This window comes from Mus caroli, unplaced genomic scaffold (genome assembly GCF_978045245.1).
Source record: "Mus caroli unplaced genomic scaffold, Mus_caroli_1 scaffold_16, whole genome shotgun sequence".
Taxonomy (NCBI): Eukaryota; Metazoa; Chordata; class Mammalia; order Rodentia; family Muridae; genus Mus; species Mus caroli.
In genome coordinates, this window is record NW_028227271.1 from 1758795 (window position 1) to 1778764 (window position 19970).

Sequence of the window (19970 nt, forward strand, 5' to 3'; positions counted from 1 at the left end):
TGTTCCTCTGGCTGTCCTGGAACTCATTGTATAAACCAAGCTGGCCTCAGACTCATAGAGATTTTCTTGCCTCTGCCTCCTAAGTGCTGGGATTAAAGATGTGTGTCACCCAGCCCCCACCCCCTGAGCTCTCCCCCAGGGACTGGACCACCAACCAAAGAATACACATGGAGGGAACTGGCTGCAAATGTCACAGAGGATGGCCTTGTTGGACATCTGATCTAAAGGGAATGGGAGAAGCAAAGAAAAACATCCTGTGATCCCTATAATGGCAAAACCCAAAAAACCCCTGGACATCCTTCTTCAGAAGCCCCTCCTCCTGTCTCTTCCAGCAGAGTGGAGATGCTAGGCTCTGCAGACAAATCTGCATCCATCACTCTAACAACAACCTGCTGAATCCTAACATCTTTGACATCTCCTCATGGTCTTGTGCGGAATTTGCTAACTCTAACTGCTATCTGAGAACTGATATTGTGTGGGACACCTGACTCCCCAGCAAGAAAAACACCACAGCAGGATCCTTCTGCAACGCGTTTATTGGGAGCATTGACCGGGTAGGCAAAAGAGAGGGAGACCCAGAAATGCTGCTTATAAAGGCCTAGGAGTGACGTGTCCATACCTGATTGGTTATGCTACCATTACCTCATTAATATGCCTCGGGCCAGGCAGTGACTCAGCAAAAAACTCTTATACACATGTGCACATTGGTTGCTTACCCATAATCATGGGTGGTGGCCAGTGGTAGCCAGCGCCATCTTGTAATGGCGTGGGGAAAAATAATATAAAAAATAAAATAGTGGGGGAAAAATGAAAAAGATGTGTGTCACAATTCCTACCCTGATTACTTTACTTTTGTGGTAATGCCTCTCTTATCTCATTGTGTGTCAGAGGATGATTTTGAACCCCCAACCTTTCTCCCTTTATCTTCCTCTTTCCTGGGGTTTATGTGTAGGCCACCACACCCAGTTTGATTTATTTTTTTCTTGTGGTAATTTTTGTTTTTTAAAAAACCAAAGTTGGAGCCGGGCGTGGTGGTGCATGCCTTTAGTCCCAGCACTCAGGAGGCAGAGGCAGGCAGATTTCTGAGTTCGAGGCCAGCCTGGCCTACGAAGTGAGTTCCAGGACAGTCAGGGCTACAGAGAAACCCTGTCTCAAAAAACCAAAAAACAAACAAACAAAAAAATCAAAATTGAGGCCTAATAAAGATAGCTTAATATGACCTTTAAACACAATAGTTATAGTTATGGGGCACTCCAAAAGAACAATACATGCATGCATGTGGGGTTGTCTATGAGAAATGAGTTTTTTCTTCTTTGTCTTATTTAGATTTTTTTTTTCCAGACAAGTTCCCACCATGTAGCTCTGGATGGCCTAGAACTTACTATGAAGACCAGGCTGGCCTTGAAGTCACAGAGATCCACCTGCCTCTGCCCCTTGAATGCTGGAATTGAAAGCATGTACCAACATACTTCACTTATTGTGATTTTTGTTTTTCTAAGAATATGGTCTCTGGTAGCCCAATCTGGCCTTATACTCTATTTGTATCCAGGATAACTTTGAACTCTTGATCCTCCTGAGTGCCCCTGAGTGCTGGAATCATATGAAAGTGCCATCTCACTAAGGCCCTAGGCATGGAACCCAGGGCAGAATTCCACATGCAAGGTCATTATTCTACCAGCTGAGCTGTATAGTTGTTCAGCTCTGGAAAGAAACTCAAGGAGATGCTCGATAGATAAATGCCTGCTGATGCGTGGAGAGAATCCAGACCATGCTGACTTCCAACCAGGGAAGCTAATCTTGTCCTTGTCCCCATTGATAGTGAGGCAGGGGAGTGTCTATCTTTGTTCTTTTTTTTTTTTTTTTTTTTTTTGTGGTTTTTTTCGAGACAGGGTTTCTCTGTGTAGCCCTGGCTGTCCTGGCACTCACTTTGTAGACCAGGCTGGCCTCGAACTCAGAAATCCGCCTGCCTCTGCCTCCTGAGTGCTGGGATTAAAGGCGTGCGCAACCACGCCCGGCTATCTTTGTTCTTTAAACAACTTATCTTAGTCACTCCTTTTTGTGTGGTGTCTCTTTCTCATTCTCTCTCTGCGGGGTCTATTACGCAGACCCATCTATCTTGGAACTATCTACGTAGACGAGGCTGGCCTCAAACTCACAGAGATCTGTCTGCTTCTGCCTGAAAGCGTGGCCTCCATTCTTGTATATCCAACTTCTTCAAATCTCTATTTTCTGAGTTTGAGGCCAGCCTGGTCTACAGAGTGAGTTCTAGGACAGCCAGGGCTACACAGAGAAACCCTGTCTCAAAAAACAAACAAACAAACAAACAAACAAAAGAAACAAATCTCTACGCAGTGTTTCCGTATTCTGGAAGTTTACAATCTTGAGCTGGGTGTTCACACGTGAGTGGCGATAGCAGGAACAAATCCAGTGCTGCTGCATGCTAGGTGAGTTAGGCTCTACCACCGAGCTGCAGCCCACTGTTCATCTCTGAAGGAAATGCCCTCATCTTCAGGACAAAGAGTCTGAGAGAGTAAGGTAACTCCCTGTTTATCTGATTCCCAAGTTGGTGTGCTTACTCAGTATTCAAACTGCCTTCCAGAGTCATGGCCAAGTGCAGTTGTTTACCAAGGTGTCTTCCGCTAGTTTACACATGCTCCCTGTCACACTTCTAGGAAACTCCTGACATAACAATAAGGGCCTCAAGAAATGTCTTTGAAAGGAAGACAGGTGGGAACTTTGGACTCTGGCCTAGGGAAACAAGATACCTTTGGACCTTTGTCAAGTGAGTCTCTCAGCCAAGACCGTGAGAAGGGCTAGAACCATTACCATAAACAGTTCCCAGCTCCAGCCTTTGCTTTAGTACCGATAATTCTGTAATTGCCTCCTACAGAAAAGTGCCCCTATGCTGCCCAGTAGACTGGAGGCCCAGAAGATGCCAAAGTGCACAGCGGCAGCTGCTCAGTAGCTCACTGCTGCCACCTGCTGGTGAGAAGCCACATTGTTGATTCCCTAGGATTTCCTTAGGATTCTCCTTCACAGAATGCTTTGACATTCCTGGTGTTCTGACACGCTGAGCTGATCTGGATCGCAGGAAGTTTTGTTTTTGTTTTTGTTTTGTTTTAACATTTCTTTGGGGCTGGTGAGATGGCTCAGTGGGTGAGAGCACCCGACTGCTCTTCCGAAGGTCCAGAGTTCAAATCCCAGCAACCACATGGTGGCTCACAACCATCCGCAACGAGATCTGGCGCCCTCTTCTGGAGTGTCTGAAGACAGCTACAGTGTACTGACATATAATAAATAAATAAATCTTTAAAAAACAAAACAAAACAAAAAAAAACATTTCTTTGTGTGTTTTCCGTGTATACAAGCATTTGCCACTATTTTTTTTTTTTTTTTGGTTTTGCGAGTTAGAATCCAATAGAGACTGAACCCTGAGTTCCACATGTGCATCTTGACATAATCTCTCTCTCCCTCTCTCTCCCTCTCTCTCTCCCTCTTTCTCTCTCTCTCTCTCTCTCACACACACACACACACACACACATACCACACACACACACACACACACACACACACACACACACACAGAGAAATAAATACAAATCTTTTTTTTTTTTTGGTTTTTTGAGACAGGGTTTCTCTGTGTAGCCCTGGCTGTCCTGGAACTCACTCTGTAGACCAGGCTGGCCTCGAACTCAGAAATCCGCCTGCCTCTGCCTCCCGAGTGCTGGGATTAAAGGCTTGCGCCACCAAGCCCGGCATCTTTTTTCTTAAAAGAAACATTAAGTGATTTATTTAAAAGTGTTGTTATTACCCCTCCTTCGCTGTTTTTCAAGCTTAGCACCGATGGATACCACTGGGAACTACACCATGAAGACAGAATACAATACAGACTTTCTCTCACCCAGAAACAAAGAATATTTCTAACGTATAATTTCTAGCCTACAATCCCTATTTCATCAATAAATTTCTGTATTATATGAATTGGTCTTGCCTAGGATTCTTTTTTTTTTTTGTTTTTGTTTTTTTTGTTTTTTCGAGACAGGGTTTCTCTGTATAGTCCTGGCTGTCCTGGAACTCACTTTGTAGACCAGGCTGGCCTCGAACTCAGAAATCCGCCTGCCTCTGCCTCCCGAGTGCTGGGATTAAAGGCGTGCGCCACCACGCCCGGCTTTGCCTAGGATTCTACAGTACAAAAAATAATAACCCCACTTTTTTTTTTTTTAAAGAAAGATTAGGGGCTGGTGAGATGGCTCAGTGGGTAAGAGCACCCGACTGCTCTTCCAAAGGTCCAGAGTTCAAATCCCAGCAACCACATGGTGGCTAACAACCATCCGTAACGAGATCTGGTGCCCTCTTCTGGAGTGTCTGAAGACAGCTACAGTGTACTTACATATAATAAATAAATAAATCTTAAAAAAAAAAAAAAAAGAAAGAAAGATTAGCGGGCGTGGTGGCGCACGCTTTAATCCCAGCACTCGGGAGGCAGAGGCAGGCGGATTTCTGAGTTCGAGGCCAGCCTGGTCTACAAAGTGAGTTCCAGGACAGCCAAGGCTACACAGAGAAACCCTGTCTCGAAAAACCAAAAAAAAAAAAAGAAAGAAAGAAAGATTTATTTCATTTCTATGAGTACACTATAGCTGTCTTTAGACACACCAGAAGAGGGCATTAGATCCCATTACCAATGGTTGTGAGCCACCATGTGGTTTCTGGGAACTGAACTCAGGACCTCTGGAAGAGCAGTCAGTGCTCTTAACCACTGAACCCATCTCTCCAGCCCATAATCCTCCTTTCTTTCTTTCTTTCTTTCTTTCTTTCTTTCTTTCTTTCTTTCTTTCTTTCTTTCTTTCTTTCTTTCTTTCTTTCTTTCTTCCTTCCTTCCTTCCTTCCTTCCTTCCTTTCCTCCCCTTCCCCTTCCCCTTCCCCTTCCCCTTCCCCTTCCCCTTCCCCTTCCCCTTCCCCTTCCCCTTCCCCTGCCCCTGCCCCTGCCCCTTCCCCTTCCCCTTCCCCTTCCCCTTCCCCTTCCCCTTCCCCTTCCCCTTCCCCTTCCCCTTCCCCTTCCCCTTCCCCTTCCCCTTCCCCTTCCCCTTCCCCTTCCTTCCTTCCTTCCTTCCTTCCTTCCTTCCTTCCTTTCTTTTCTGGTCTAGCCTACCCCCTCACTCCTTAGTCTAGCCTGGCCTTCTTGAACTTGTGGCAATTTCCTTTCTTCCTTACTCTCACAAGTACTGGGATTACAGATTTTGTGACACCTCTTTTTTTTTTTTTTTTTTTAAAGATTTTATTTATTTTTATTATATGTAAGTACACTGTAGCTGTCTTCAGACACTCCAGAAAAGGGAGTCAGATCTCATTACAGATGGTTGTGAGCCACCATGTGGTTGCTGGGATTTGAACTCTGGACCTTCGGAAGAGCAGTCGGGTGCTCTTACCCACTGAGCCATCTCACCAGCCCGACACCTCTTTTTTTTTGTTTTGTTTTTGTTAGGGTTTTTGTTGTTGGTGGTGTTTGTTTGTTTGTTTGTTTGTTGTTTTTGTTTTTTGAGACAGGGTTTCTCTGTATAGCCCTGCCTGTCCTGGAACTCACTCTGTAGACCAGGCTGGCCTCTAACTCAGAAATCTGCCTGCCTCTGCCTTCTGAGTGCTGGGATTAAAGGTGTGCGCCACCACTGCCCGGCTAGTTAAGGTTTTATTTTGCTTTTTATCACAGGGTCTCACAATGGAGCCCTCATGGCCTGAAACACACTATGCACTCAAACTCGGAGATTGCCCAGCCTCTGCCTCCATGGTGCTGGGTTAAGGTGTGTGCCCCAAAACCTGGATGATGTTTTTGAGATAGGATCTCATTGTGTATCTCAGTCTTGCCTCAGCATCATGAGCACTGGGATTATAGGCTTTTGCTGTAGTGGGTTGTTGGTGTCATTGCATCTTCCCTGAAAGGGGCGCTTGCTGGCTCTCTGTACCTTCTCAGAGTTTTGCTGAGTCTGTCGTACCCGTGTCTATGAGTTTGCCTCTCAACAGACACAGTTTCCTTCCTTTTTTCTTGTTTTTAATTAACTAATTAATTAATTAATTGATTTTTGTTTTTTTGAGACAGGGTTTCTCTGTGTAGCCCTGGCTGTCCTGGAACTCACTCTGTAGACCAGGTTGGCCTCGAACTCAGAAATCTGCCTGGCTCTGCCTCCTGAGTGCTGGGATTAAAGGTGTGCGCCACTGCTGCCCGGCTTTATTTTTATTTTTTATTTTTGTTTTATTGAGACAGGCTTTGTCTGTGTAGCCCTGGCTGTCCACAAACTCAGAGCTCTGCCTGTTTCTGCATGCTGGAATTAAAGATATGAGCCCTTACACCTGGTTCCCCCTGCCCCCATTCTCTCACACCACTCATGACTACCCTGAGCTCCATGTAGCTTAAGATGACTTTGAATTCCTGATCCTCCAGCCTTTAGCTCCTGAGTCCTGAGATTATAGGCTGCACCACCAGAATATCTCCATAATGTTTTTGTTTGTTTGTTTTTCAAATCAAAATGTATCGCCATCTCCAGGAGAATGGTTTCAACTCTAAGAAAGACCTCAAAGTTACAGTCTCTACCATTTGTTAAGTTTCTTTTCTAGATGTCTCTAATGAAGAATAGCCACTTTGAATTTAATAAAATGTCTTTGTAGTAACACTGAACTGATGTGTTTTTTTTTTCTTGTTTAACATATTAATGAAGCCAGGCTGGGCGGTGATGGCGCAGGCCTTTAATCCTGGCCCTTGGGAGGCAGAGGCAGGCAGATTTCTGAGTTTGAGGCCAGCCTACAAAGTGAGTTCCAGGACACCCAGGTCTATACAGAGAAACCCTGTCTCGAAAAACAAAAAACAAAACAAAACAAAACTAAAAAACAAAAACCAAAAAACAAACAAACAAAAAAACTTAATGAAGCCAGCATAAAACAAAACCAAATAGTGTCATGAGTTTGGGGTATCCTGATTAGTGTTTCTTGTGCCCATATACTCATCCCTCCCATCCTTCCATAGTGACTTATATCTTAGACTTTTGGAACTTTCCAGTGTCATATACTTCATACTTCCTCTGAAGCAATGAGATGTTCTGAGAAACAGGAGACGATGTTTCCCTGTTCTCAGCATTTCTGAGTCTCTGCTCCAGACCTAAGGCCACAGACCGACCTATACCGAGCCAGGTAAGAGACAAACAGAGGGAGACATGATAGTACACACCTGCAACCCCAGCATTTGAGAGATGGAGGCAGTAGGATCAGAAGTTCAAGGTCGTTCTCAGCCACGTATACACAGGAAGCTCTATATCAAAACAAAACAATCCCCCAAACCACAAAAACCAGACAGAAAAGCGGGATGTTATGTGGTGGTCCACACCTTGAATCTCAGCACTTGGGAGACAGAGGCAGGTGACTCTCTTGTGAGTTTGATGCTAGCCTGGTCTACATATTGAGTTCTAGTTTGTTTGTGACTGTCTCAAAACAAACAAAACAACAACAAAACCCATGATGTCACGTGGTGACCCATGCTTTTTCTTTTTTATATATATATTTTTTATTTTATGTGCATCAGCGTTTTGCCTTCACGAATGTCTGTGTGAGGGCGTCGGATTCCCTAGAACTGGAGTTACAGACTGCCATGTGTGTGCTGGGAGTTGAATTGGAGTCCTCTGAAAGAAGCAGCCAGTGCTCTTAAAGCTTAGCCCCAGTTCCACACCTTTAATATCAGCACCCAGGAAGTAGAGGCAGGCCAATCTCTGTGAGTTGGCCAGGAGTACATAGTGAAACCTTGTAAATAAATATCAGAGGACCAGCAAGGAGGGAGGAAGAGAGGCCTGTCACCAGGGAGGTTTCTTGATTTCCTGCCTGTCCTTCAGAGTCAGCCTAATGTTTGTTCTCCCTCAGGACTCAGAGAATCCCAGCCACTGCTCATCTTTGCTCTCTTTGACTTTGGCTGTCATATATAAACTTAGTGGATGGATACCCTGCATTTCTATAATGGAACCAGCTAGAAGGTGCCCTCAGAGAAGCAATCTAATACCTTCCTAGGGTGGTATCCCGTTATTTTTGGATCTCTAAGGACTCCTCATGAGGCAAAAAAGGACCAAGAAGTTAGATGGGGATGGGGTGGGGTGGAGATAGCATGTGGTGATATCTGTGGGTGTGTTGACTTTCTAAGACTCAGCCTGTGGTTCCTGTGTCGCCACGAATGCCCATGAGTGTATGACTGTGGCATGTGGTGTGTGCCTATGTCAGTCTGTGTGTCAGGGCAGGGGCTCCCTGTGGTGTGCAAATGTGTTGGGAGGGGGGTGATGGGGAGAGCCTGGCTCCTTTGCTTCCACCCCCATCCCTGCTCCCATCTGGCCTTGATCAGTGGGTCCCTGGGGAGGGAGCCGCGGTTTCGGATACAGGAAAATGTTCCAGGAAGCGGCCACTGTGCTGAACCCGGCTTGGGCTCCCCCAGCGGAAATTGTTACAGGAGGGAGGAGGGGAGGGAGTGTTGCGATAGGATTAAGGATGGAGGAGGGTGGCTCTTGGCTCCTCTCTAGATGGGATAAAGCTGAATAAGTTGATGGGAATCTCAGGTCAGCCAGGATTCTGGATGCTACCACCTCAATCATTTAATGCAAAACTGGGAACTAGGAAAATAGGGTCCCTTTCCCTTTTTATTCTCTCGAATCCTTTTTATAGCTCTATTACCTACCATGAATGCCAGCTGGGACCAGGATACCTGGGTATTGCCTGAAAATGACTTGGCTTGGTGAGGGGCTAAAGAGTCAGCCCCTCTCCTCTCCACATTGAAGGGGCTTTGAAGCTCATGTCCAGGACTGGGAGGGATGCCTAATTGGGATAATGGAGGTTAATGGGGCGCCTGGAGGGGGGTGGCCACGCTTCTAGATCAAAGAAGCCAGCTCTTCCCAACCACCACAGCTGGAGGTCACAGCTGGAGGGGGAGGGGCAGGGACTCAGAGCCAGCCAGCAGGGGGTGCTCTGGCCTCGGAATGCTTGTCCTCTGGCGTCTCAGGCTCCTTCTTCGATCTGCTTTTGCCCGAGAGCGCTTCTGAGGAAAGTGGGATTAGAAAATCTGAAATCCTGAGTCCTCTTTTTTGGGTGCTGGGGAAGGAGGGAAAGGTCAACAGGATGTCAACTTCCTCAGGTTGTTGCAGGATCCCAAAGCACTAGCTTTAGATCCAGTTTGGAGAAAGCCAAGGCTGGGAGGCTAAGTTTATAAGGGAGGCAGAGAAAGACCCGGCTTGGCATCTGGGGGTGTTGGCTAGGATGGAGGCCAAGGGGCACCAGCGCTCCCCCGCCATCGCCCCCCTCCCCGGGGTTGGCGCTCCCTCTCGGGCTCTAATCGGCGCGGCGGCCGCAGCGGGCAGAGTCAGCGCCGCCAGTCTCCGGGACGCGACTCCCAGCAATTGTGGTCGGGACCGCAGATATGCAGCTGCCTCCTGCCCGGGCGCCTGGCCCGGCCGGCCCCGCCTGCGCCCCGCCCCGCCCCCAGCCGGCCCGCCCCTTGCCTGCCAGCAGCACCGGGACACTGAGGCATGCAAGAGGTCCCAGGTGGCCAGCGTAAGCGGTGGAGACGCCTCAGCCCAGACCTCACTATGTTCGTTGTCCCTCTGCCCGCTCTGTTTCTCAGCTTTAGCTGGAGGCTTATACTTTCACTGTACGCCTTCCCTCGAGCCTCCTCTTGGAAAAAGTCGAACAGTGCTTTGATGCTTTGAAATGCAAGGGGGGGGGGATGTCTGACTGAGATGGAGGAGGAGGGTGGAGATGGGCGCGATAGCGGACTCTCATTGACAAGGGCAGCGGGGAAAGTTTCTAAGTAGAGGAGAAAAGGACGGAATGGGAGAAGCAGGGGCGAGTGTCAAAGGGTAGGAAAATAGTTCTTTAGAGGCACCCCAGCCATTCAGGGGCTTCCTGCTAGAATGTTGAGAGAAAACGCTCAGATACTGCGCTGGCCCCTTTCCTCAATGTTGAGCAGAGCCGGTGACTATCCAAAGCCATTCTCAGCACTGAACTTTAAAACCTGCATGCCTGCTCATTTCTCCTGTGAGGCTGGCTCTCCTTTCCACCCCGTACACTTTGACCTCTGGCTTGGTGCGATGACACCATTTGCCATCCTCATCTCCAGTTTTGTCCTCCAGCAACCTGTGATGAACTAACACGCATCATGTATGAAGCAAGTACTAAGCGGTGGATACCGTTTATAGTTAAGGGATAGAGGTGTAGTCCAGTGGTAGTTATAGGTGTAGTCTGGTAGTAGTTATAGGTGTAGTTTAGTTATATTATAGGTGTAGTCCAGTGGTAGTTATAGGTGTAGTTTAGTAGTAGAGCGCTTATGTAGTTTGTGTGAGACCCTGTGATTGATGTCTAGCATCGAGTGGGTGGTCCAGCATACATTTCTAAGTTTTGTGGGTTTTAAAAAATTAGCCGGGCTGGTGAGATGGCTCAGTGGGTAAGAGCACCCGACTGCTCTTCCGAAGGTCCAGAGTTCAAATCCCAGCAACCACATGGTGGCTCACAACCATCCGTAACGAGATCTGGCACCCTCTTCTGGAGTGTCTGAAGACAGCTACAGTGTACTTACATATAATAAATAAATAAATCTTTAAAAAAAAAATTAGCCATAGCCGGGCGTGGTGGCTCAACGCCTTTAATCCCAGCACTCGGGAGGCAGAGGCAGGCGGATTTCTGAGTTCGAGGCCAGCCTGGTCTACAAAGTGAGTTCCAGGACAGCCAGGGCTACACAGAGAAACCCTGTCTCGAAAAAAAAAAAAAATAAATTAGCCAGGCCATAGTGGCCCACACCTTTAGCCCCAGAACTCAAAGGCAGAGGCAGGAAGATCTCTGTGAGTTTGAAGCCAGCCTGGTCTACAGAGTGAGTTCCAGGACAGCCAGGGCTCACAGTGAAACCCTGTCTTAAAAAAACAAATAAACCAAATTGCTTTTGAGTGTGTGTGTGTGTGTGTGTGTGTGTGTGTGTCACAGTGCATATGTGGTCGAGGTCAGGAGTCAGTGCTACCCTTCTACCTTGTAGGTCGCAGGGATGGAATTCAGGTCCCCTGGCTTGATGGCAGGTATCTTTACCCACTGAGCACTGTGCACAGTTTCAAATCATTATAACAACTTTGAGAGATGACTGTCTTGTTTCTCCTTTCTACAGAAGAGGAATCCTAGGTTAGTTTGCCCAAGCTTGCACCATACTAAGTGGCTGACAGACACAGAACTGTCGGGCTCTAAGACCCCCTTTCATGCTCATCTTTGCAGCCAGGGCCATCTTTTTAATATACAAATATTTCTATATGTTGTCCTGGGGATTAAGGTTACATACCTTGCATAGCTGATGAGACATTTCCCACCCTCACTTTCTCTCTCTCATGTTCTGGGGTGGAACTCCGGGGATCTATGCTTGTGACTCTACCACTATCTACAGAATCCAACCCCCACATCTCCTTTGTGTGTGTGGCAGAGCTTCACTAAATTGCCTATGCTGGCCGTGGGCTCTGGAGTGAGTAGCTGGGAATACAGGCTCATTCCACGAGGCCTGGTTCAGCTTCCACCCTATGCTCCTGTCATATTCACACAGGTGCTAACTCTTCTTACCCTGGGACAATGTGCATCTGCAATATTTCTATTCTGTTGTTGTTTTCTTGGGGGACAGAATGTCAGGATATAGCTGCCTGACCTGAAATTCACAATTCTCTTGCCTTTCTGCCTTCTGTCCCAATCCCAATTGTCCTGATTGCCAGTGTGTTCAACCTCACCCCGCCAGACCAAGTCTTATTTTTATTGAGCCTGCCTTCCTTCCTTCCTTCCTTCCTTCCTTCCTTCCTTCCTTCCTTCCTTCCTTCCTTCCTCCCTCATCTCCTTCCGTTTCCTTCCTTCTTTCCTCTGGTAGAATCTTACTATGTAGCTCTGGCTAGTTTTTTTTTTTTTTTTTTTTTGGTTTTTCGAGACAGGGTTTCTCTTTATAGCTCTGGCTGTCCTGGAGCTCACTTTGTAGACCAGGCTGGCCTCGAACTCAGAAATCCGCCTGCCTCTGCCTCCCGAGTGCTGGGATTAAAGGCGTGCGCGCCCGGCGCTCTGGCTAGTTTTAAACTCATGGCACCGCACTCCCTCTACCTCAGCCTCCTAAGTGCTAGGACCACCTTCAGCTTTTTTAGTTTCTTTATATGGTTTTCTTCTAGCCTTCCACTACTGACTTAGATCAATCCTGTCTCCTGTAACACACACTACTTGCTTTAATTAAAAGGCTTCCTCTTTTTGTTAGTTACAGGATAGTTTGTGAGGCACAGAACTGGATCAGTCATGTTTATGGTTGCAGACCTGTGTGCCTAGCTCTGTGTGCTCTGCGTAAAGTAGGTGTTTGCTGAGTGAGTCAACTCTCTGTAGACTTACCCTACATCTCATATATCTGTGATCCTAACAACTAGAGCAGGGCTCTGCCTATTCAGCATGTAGAAGATCCTGAGTTTAATCCCCTGACATACAAGAGAGAGAGAAAGAGAGAGAGAGAGAAAGTTAAAGATTGGGATGTAGCAGCTGGGCTTAGTGGCACACGCCTTTAATCCCAGCACTCGAGAGGCAGAGGCAGGCGGATTTCTGAGTTCGAGGTCAGCCAGGTCTACAAAGTGAGTTCCAGGACAGCCAGAGCTATACAGAGAAACCCTGTCTCGAACAGCGACCACCCCCCCCCCCAAAAAAAAAGAGCAGTGTATGTTCATTATCACTGAGCCATCTCTCCAGTACTAAAGATGCTCATATATTTCATGTGACACGTTTCGGGGCATACTTTTTCTCTAAAAATAAAATATGGAACACTTCATGAACTTGTGTATTGTCCTCACACAGAGGCCATGTGGGTATCTGTGTTGTTCCAAGTTTTAATACCTGTGCTACAGAAGGGATACCCGGGGCATTTCCCAGAGACTGAGAGGGTCTTTGTTCAATACTGGCCTGTGGAAACCCAACCAGTGGAGCATCACATGTTCTCAGGGTACACACATGTTTTCCTGTTTCCACCTGGTCCTCTCTGTCCTTGCTTCTTCTCTCTCTTCTCATCGTTCTCTCTGATTCTGAGCTGTTTCCCCCGAATCTGCAGTTTCATTTCAGGGCTCAGATGTCAACCAAGGAAACTGAGGTTCAGAGAAGGAGGGAACCAAGACTTGGAGCCCTGTGGTTGCCAGGAGTCAGAGAAACCTGTATTGTGTATGCATACTTGTTGGGGCGGGGGACTTCTTTTCCAAGCTGGATGGAGTTTGTCCCCCTTATCCTCTCCTGTGCCATCAGCTTTGCCTCTGAGCTCCAGATTCTTCAATGTCAAATCAAAATGCTAGATTGGGGCACTAGATTGTGTCCAACTCCCAAGCCCACGAATGAGTTCTTCCCTTGACCCAGGGAAAGTTTCTCTGGTTTCCAGCTACCGCTCTTCTGTTCCGTCTAATTCCGTCGGATTAGCAGCTGTTCTTCACAGCTCTTGTCTGTGTCCCTACTGGGTGTCTATGTTCTGTTTTCCTGTCTTTGTCTTTTTTGGGTTTTGTTGGTTTTGTTGTTGGTGGTGGTGGTTTTGTTTTTAAAGATTTATTTATTTATTTTATTTCTATGAGTACACTGTAGCTGTCTTCAGACACACCAGACAAGGGCATCAGATCCCATTCATTATAGATGGTTGTGAGCCACCATGTGGTTGCTGGGAATTGAACTCAGGACCTCTGGAAGAACAGTCAGTGCTTTTAACTGCTGAGCCATCTCTCCAGCCCCCAGTTTTGTTTTTAAATAAATCCTTTATTTCTTTATAAGGTAGGGGCATGTGTAACAGCACACACACACACACACACACGCATGCACGCGCGCATGCGTGTGTGTGTGTGTGTGTGTGTGTGTGTGTGTGTGTGTGTGTTTGGTCATTGGACAATTTTCAGGAGTCAGTTCTTTCCATGTGGGTTCTGAGGTTCAAACTCAGGGTATCCATTTAGCAACAAATATCCTTCCTTCCCCAATGGAACTGTCTGGCTTATGTCTATTTTGGTTTTTCAGTCTGATGTCACCCTAACTCATATTGGACCAGAACTCAGTATGGAGCCTAGGATGGTCTGGAACTTGTGGCAATCCTCCTGCCTCAGCTTCCTGAGTGCTGTGATTACAACCATGGGCCAGCACACCTGGCATCCTTTCTTCTTGAGATGTGTTTTTTACCATGTCATCCAGGCTGGCCTTGAACTCACGATCCTTTCCCTCCTTGTAACCAAGATGATAGTCCCAGACCCTGCGTCTGGCTCCTTTTGTCTTCCCATTTTCCTATCTCTGGGTGCCTTCTTCTTTCTTGTCCCCTCTAGATTTCCTGTCATTGGAGTCACCACTGGAGGGGAGGGTTGGGCCTGGGTGCTTGGGGGCGGGCAGTGGCCAGACTAGGGGCTTGGGACATGAGTGCAACTTTCCAAGCTTCTCTTCCAGGCCCCTGTGGTTGGGGAGCTCCACAGAGGGAGAGATGAGTCAGCGGGGCCACAGAGCAGGGGGGCAGGTGGGTGGGGTAGGGATGCCTGGGGTTCCCCAGGGCCGGGGAGTCTGCTAAGGCCATCTGGGTCTCTGGACTCTACGGGTGTGGGTACTAAAGGATCAAAGGTTGCTCCTGTCCTGGTAGGATGGAAAAAGAGCAACATCTTGGTGTCTGATCTCAGATTTGCTTGTTGACCTTCTCAGATAGCCCAGGCTAACCTTGACTTCACTATGTAGCTGAGGGTAAATTTAAACTTCTGATTCTCCTGTCTCTATTCTCCCAAGTATGGGATCACTTGCCTATGTGGAGATGCTGTGCTGACAGGAGTCTGTGTGGGTTCACAGGGGAGCGTCAAGGTCATTGTATCTGTGCGCATGGGTGTGTACTGGTATGAAAGGGAATCAGGGAGCCTTATCGTCAAGTGTTGTATGTACAGACGTGAATTGCGTTGTGTGTTAGTGTGGATGCCTGTGTATTACACGATGTGAATGGGTTCTGTGTTCTCCAGGAAGTGTGCTAGTGTGTGTACCTGACTGGATGTTATTCATCGGGTCATGTGGGGTTATGTATCAATCTCATGGGTCCTGTCTGGTTCTCTCTACTGAGTTTCTCTGAGCAACCAAATCTATAACAGTCGCAAGGGAAACACCTAGGGGTCACCTTGAATTAGCGATTTCAGAGACAGCTCCGCCTAAACAGGTGGGCACAGGCAGAGAGTTTGTGGAAGAAGGTAGCTCCCCTCAAGGAACAGGGCACAAAATGTTCCATTCTTTCCGAGTTTCGTCCCCCCTCCACCTTTCTGAAGAGATACACAAATCTTTAGAGAGAACGGAAGGCAGGTTCCAGATTCAGCCCCTCTAGCGAAGGGAAGCCCACCCTGAATCTCTCAAGGGAGGGCGAGAGGGAAGGGAGTGGTCCCCGTGGTCCCTGCGGTTCAGCCCAGTGCTGGCATAGGAAGATCAGAAAGGCACCATCCACCCTTCAAGGGACGTCCATCTCAGAGCTCAGCGTCTGGGTGGCCATGGGCGGAGGCTGAGGGGCCCCCAGGGTGGTGGGGGGTGGTGGATAGAAACCAGATGCCTAGGGGGTTTATACTGGAAGGGCCAGAGCCGCAGCCTCTACCCGCCCCTGCCACATGGCGCCTCTGCCTGGGCTGCCCCACCCCCTGGGAGGCTGGGCTGAGGGAGGCCTGTGAGGGTGGAGGTAGGTCCTTGGTAAGGGATTCCTGTTGCTGCCCCCAGCCCCTGAGGGCATCGGAGAGGCGGTGGGGAGCAGAACCCAGGGCTACCAGGTCCACAGCTGGCTTGCAATACTATCGTTTAATAGGCATGTGAGAGAAGTCAGAAACCAGGGCCTAAAGGCACTGGGTGAAGGTAGCATCTCTGAGCTTTAAGCAGCTCTTTGCCCGGCTCCAGGAGGCTTGTCCCTGTACTCTTCCTCCACCAGATTTCTGGCTCTCACATCTTCCTGGGACCCTGCTCTTCCTGTTTCTTTTTCTAACATTGTTCGGATTTGACTGCTTCTATCCCTTCCCACGAGGAAGCGGCAGGGCTGACCCTCGCCTCAGTTCACCCACCTTTCATCTCTTTATCCATCCCTTCCAATCAGGTTTGAGTGCCAACTACCTTCCTCACTTTGTTTGTCCCTAGGGTCTAGATTTGCCTCCTGACTCAGTTTCCTGACTGACGTATCCTCTGTTCGGCTAGTGACGCAGTAATTTCTGGAAAGCTTCCTTTTTTTTCTTTCCAAGTTTCTTAGCTAAAGCCCTAGAAATTCGACTAACACTTTGGCCTCAGACTCCCATTCCCTACCCCACCCCCCATGGAGAAGACTGCGAGGTCATAGGAACATCCCACCACGGGCACTTCCTTTTGGGCAGACGGGTGGGGTGGCCCGTGTAATCATCGGACACAATTATGCCCTATTTATACTCCGTCCCCGCCCCCCACCTGCTGGCAGCTTTACCTTCTACCTCCTCCTGACCGGACTGGGTCACTTTTACAGCCCCCCCCCCCCTGTTCCTCTGAATCATTGTGTCCCATCTTTGTTCCTCTGAGTTTTCTTTTTCTTTTAAGGTGGTTTTTGTTGTTGTTGTTGCTTTTTCTTTTGTGCTCTCTGTTTTGTTTTGTCTTTTTCAAAGCCAGGTGTGTGGTTTTTGTTTGTTTGTTTGTTTTGTTTTGTTTTTGTTTCTTTTTTCTCCTTCTTTTCTTTCTTTCTTCCTTTCTTTCTTTTTCTTTTTCTTTCTTTCTTATTTATTTATTTTTTTTTGTTTTTGTTTTTGTTTTTTCGAGACAGGGTTTCTCTGTATAGCCCTGGCTGTCCTGGAACTCACTTTGTAGACATGGCTGGCCTCGAACTCAGAAATCCGCCTGCCTCTGCCTCCCAAGTGCTGGGATTAAAGGCGTGTGCCACCACGCCCGGCTCCTTCTTTCTTTTAAAATTTTGTTTTTTTTTTCCGTTAGGACCGGGTTTTTCTATGTAGCCCTGGCTGTTCTAGAACTCAATGTGTAGACCATTAGACCACTAGACCATATTGGCCTGGAACTCACAGAGATCGTCCTGTCTCTGCCTCCTGAGTGCTGGAATTAAAGGAATTAAATTTCAGCCAGGGCTACATAAAAATACCACACCTGACCTTTCTTTTTTTATTTTATTTTACTTTATTTTATTGATCTATCTATCATCTATTTATTTACTGGGACAGGGTCTCACTATATATCCTTGGCTGTTCTGGAAATTGCCATGTAGACCAGGCTGGCCTCAAACTCATAGAGATCTGCCTGCTTCTGCTTCCTAAGTGCTGGGATTAAAAGTATGCGCCACCACACCTCAGTTCCTCTTCCCTTTCTTACACAAATACCTTTCAGGTTCTCTTGGACCTGTGTCCCTTGCTCTGTGCGTCCTCTTTTCTGTCTTTTCTTTTTCCACACTCCTTTGCCTGACAGCCACCTGGTGTTCCAATACTTTGCTTGAATGTTGGGCTCACAGAGTTTCTTTGTGAAGTGTTTGTGTGTGTCTGTGTGTCTGTGTGTCTGTGTGTGTGTGTGTGTGTGTGTGTGTGTGTGTGTGAGAGAGAGAGAGAGAGAGAGAGAGAGAGGATTAAATTCATCCCATGTATTCTGCCACTGAGTTACGTCCTCAGCCCTCCTGGGAGTTGGAACCTGGAACTCTTGGATTCTACCTGAACTCTGCTTCTGTTTGCTGACTGAAGTGCCATGTCCCTGAGCCTCTGCCTACCCTCCATCTCTCTAGTTTTTCTTTGATGAGCTTTGAGGTCAAAAGAACAAGAAAGTGGGTACTCTTCCCCCATAAAGAGAAATTGAGGGTTGCTAGAGAGTAAAGAGTGGGCAGGGTCAGGCAGGACTGGCTGAGAACAGAGGGTGATGGTGGGTTGCCCTGCAGTCATCCTCCCCAGACATCCCCTCTGTGGGACCACTTAGCTATCTAGTCTTCTTCCACGAACTTATCCTAGGGCCAAGGTATCAGTTAATAACTACTTTAGATTTCTCTCTCCATCTTGATTGAGATTCCTTTCCTTTCTCATTGGGATTGCATGCCGCAGTTGGAATCCCTGATTAAGCACTAGCATAGTTCTCTCTGGAGTGAGCAGAGGGAGTTGCTGCCATTGAGAAGGGAGCAGGAGGTCCCACCCAGGGAAGCAAGATGATTTATGAGAGGAGCTACTTATTGAAGAATGGAAATTAAATCCCTAGCCAAGAGGGCATCGGGGATGGCACCTGGTGACTCAGAAGGAATGATAGAGGCTAGAGCATTCCCTTTGGGGGCAATTAATCCCAAGAGCCTTAAGTGTGGGCATGAATGAGTTGCTCTGCCCCTCAGTCCTACTTGCCTTAAATCATCTCAGGTTCCAGGTTCTGTCCTGCAAACCGAGGTGGGCCTAGGTCTCATTCCCTAACAGTGAAATCCAGGATGCTCTGCAAACCACAGCAAGCTTTTCCCACTCTCTACCACTTGCTCCAGGCTGCCTCTAGATTGTAACTCATTGAAATTGAAACAATGACATTGCAGTAGAAGAAAGCACACTTGGCACATCATCCCCCTACTCCCACAAAACACACACACACACATATGCACACACATACACACAAATACATGCTCATGCATGCACACACATACACAGGCATATACACATATATGCACACACATATACACATACATATAAACACACACACGCACACACACACACACACCTAACATATGTATACACATGCATACACATACACACATCCATACACATACATATACACTCAGGCACACACATTCACATATACACACAGGCACACACACATGCACGCACATACATACATATACACACACTTACACATACATATACACACTCACACACATACATATACATACTCACACATATGCACACACAGATACATTCATATACATACACACAAATGCACACTCACACATGCACACATACATATATACACAGGCACATACATACACATATATACACAGGCACACACACATACATATACATACATTCACATATATGCACACATACACATATACACGCATACATGTACACACAAATGCACACTCACACATGCACACACATACATAATATACACACTCTCACACATGCACATACACACATACATACACATACATGTGCATGCACACACACAAACATACATGCATACACCTACATTCACACAGATGCACACACAGATGCACACATACACACACACACACACACACACACACACGCCCGCATAGTGCCACCCTGATCTAGTGGTGGCTAAATGAACAATAAGTCTCCATCACCAGCTTGGTGGGGAGGTAGGTGGTAGTGTAGGTGCCCCCATTGTGTGATCACGTTCATTGTATGAGTTTGTCTGTGTTCATTCATCACAGTGACAGTCCCCATGTGGGTAGCAGAGAGTACGTGTGCATGCATCATCCCCGTGTTTGCTCATGAGTGTGTATGTCAGTGTGTTCCAGTCTTTCTGTGTGAGTGTCGTCCCCAATCCCCCATCCCCCCCCCCCAGATCTCTAATTAGTGGTTTGGGGTTTGTTCCTTTTCCCTCCTGTTCCTTTCCTCAGCAGCGCGGCAGCAGCGGCGGCGGCAGCCTCGGTGGTAGCAGCAGCAGCAGCAGCAGCAGCAGCAGCAGCAACAGAAGCTGCCGCGCTGCTGAGTAGCAGCAAGGACTCCGAGTCAAGAGTAGGATTGTAGGATTGGATCTGAGTGGGAACAAGAGTGAGCTGGCCAGAGAGAGGAGCAGATCCCTCCCAGCGCCCTCAGGCCACCCATTGCCAGTAATCTTCGAGCCAGACCTCTTGAGAGGAGACGGGACAGCCAACCCTAGCCTACCCAGGTACAGGGCAGCTCTGGGGGACTGCCCACAGATGCGTATTGGATTCCTGGGGTATGTAGGACTCCTGGGACTACCAGCCCTTTTCACCCCATAGCACCCCCGAGGAAGCTCTGACAACTTGCCCATAT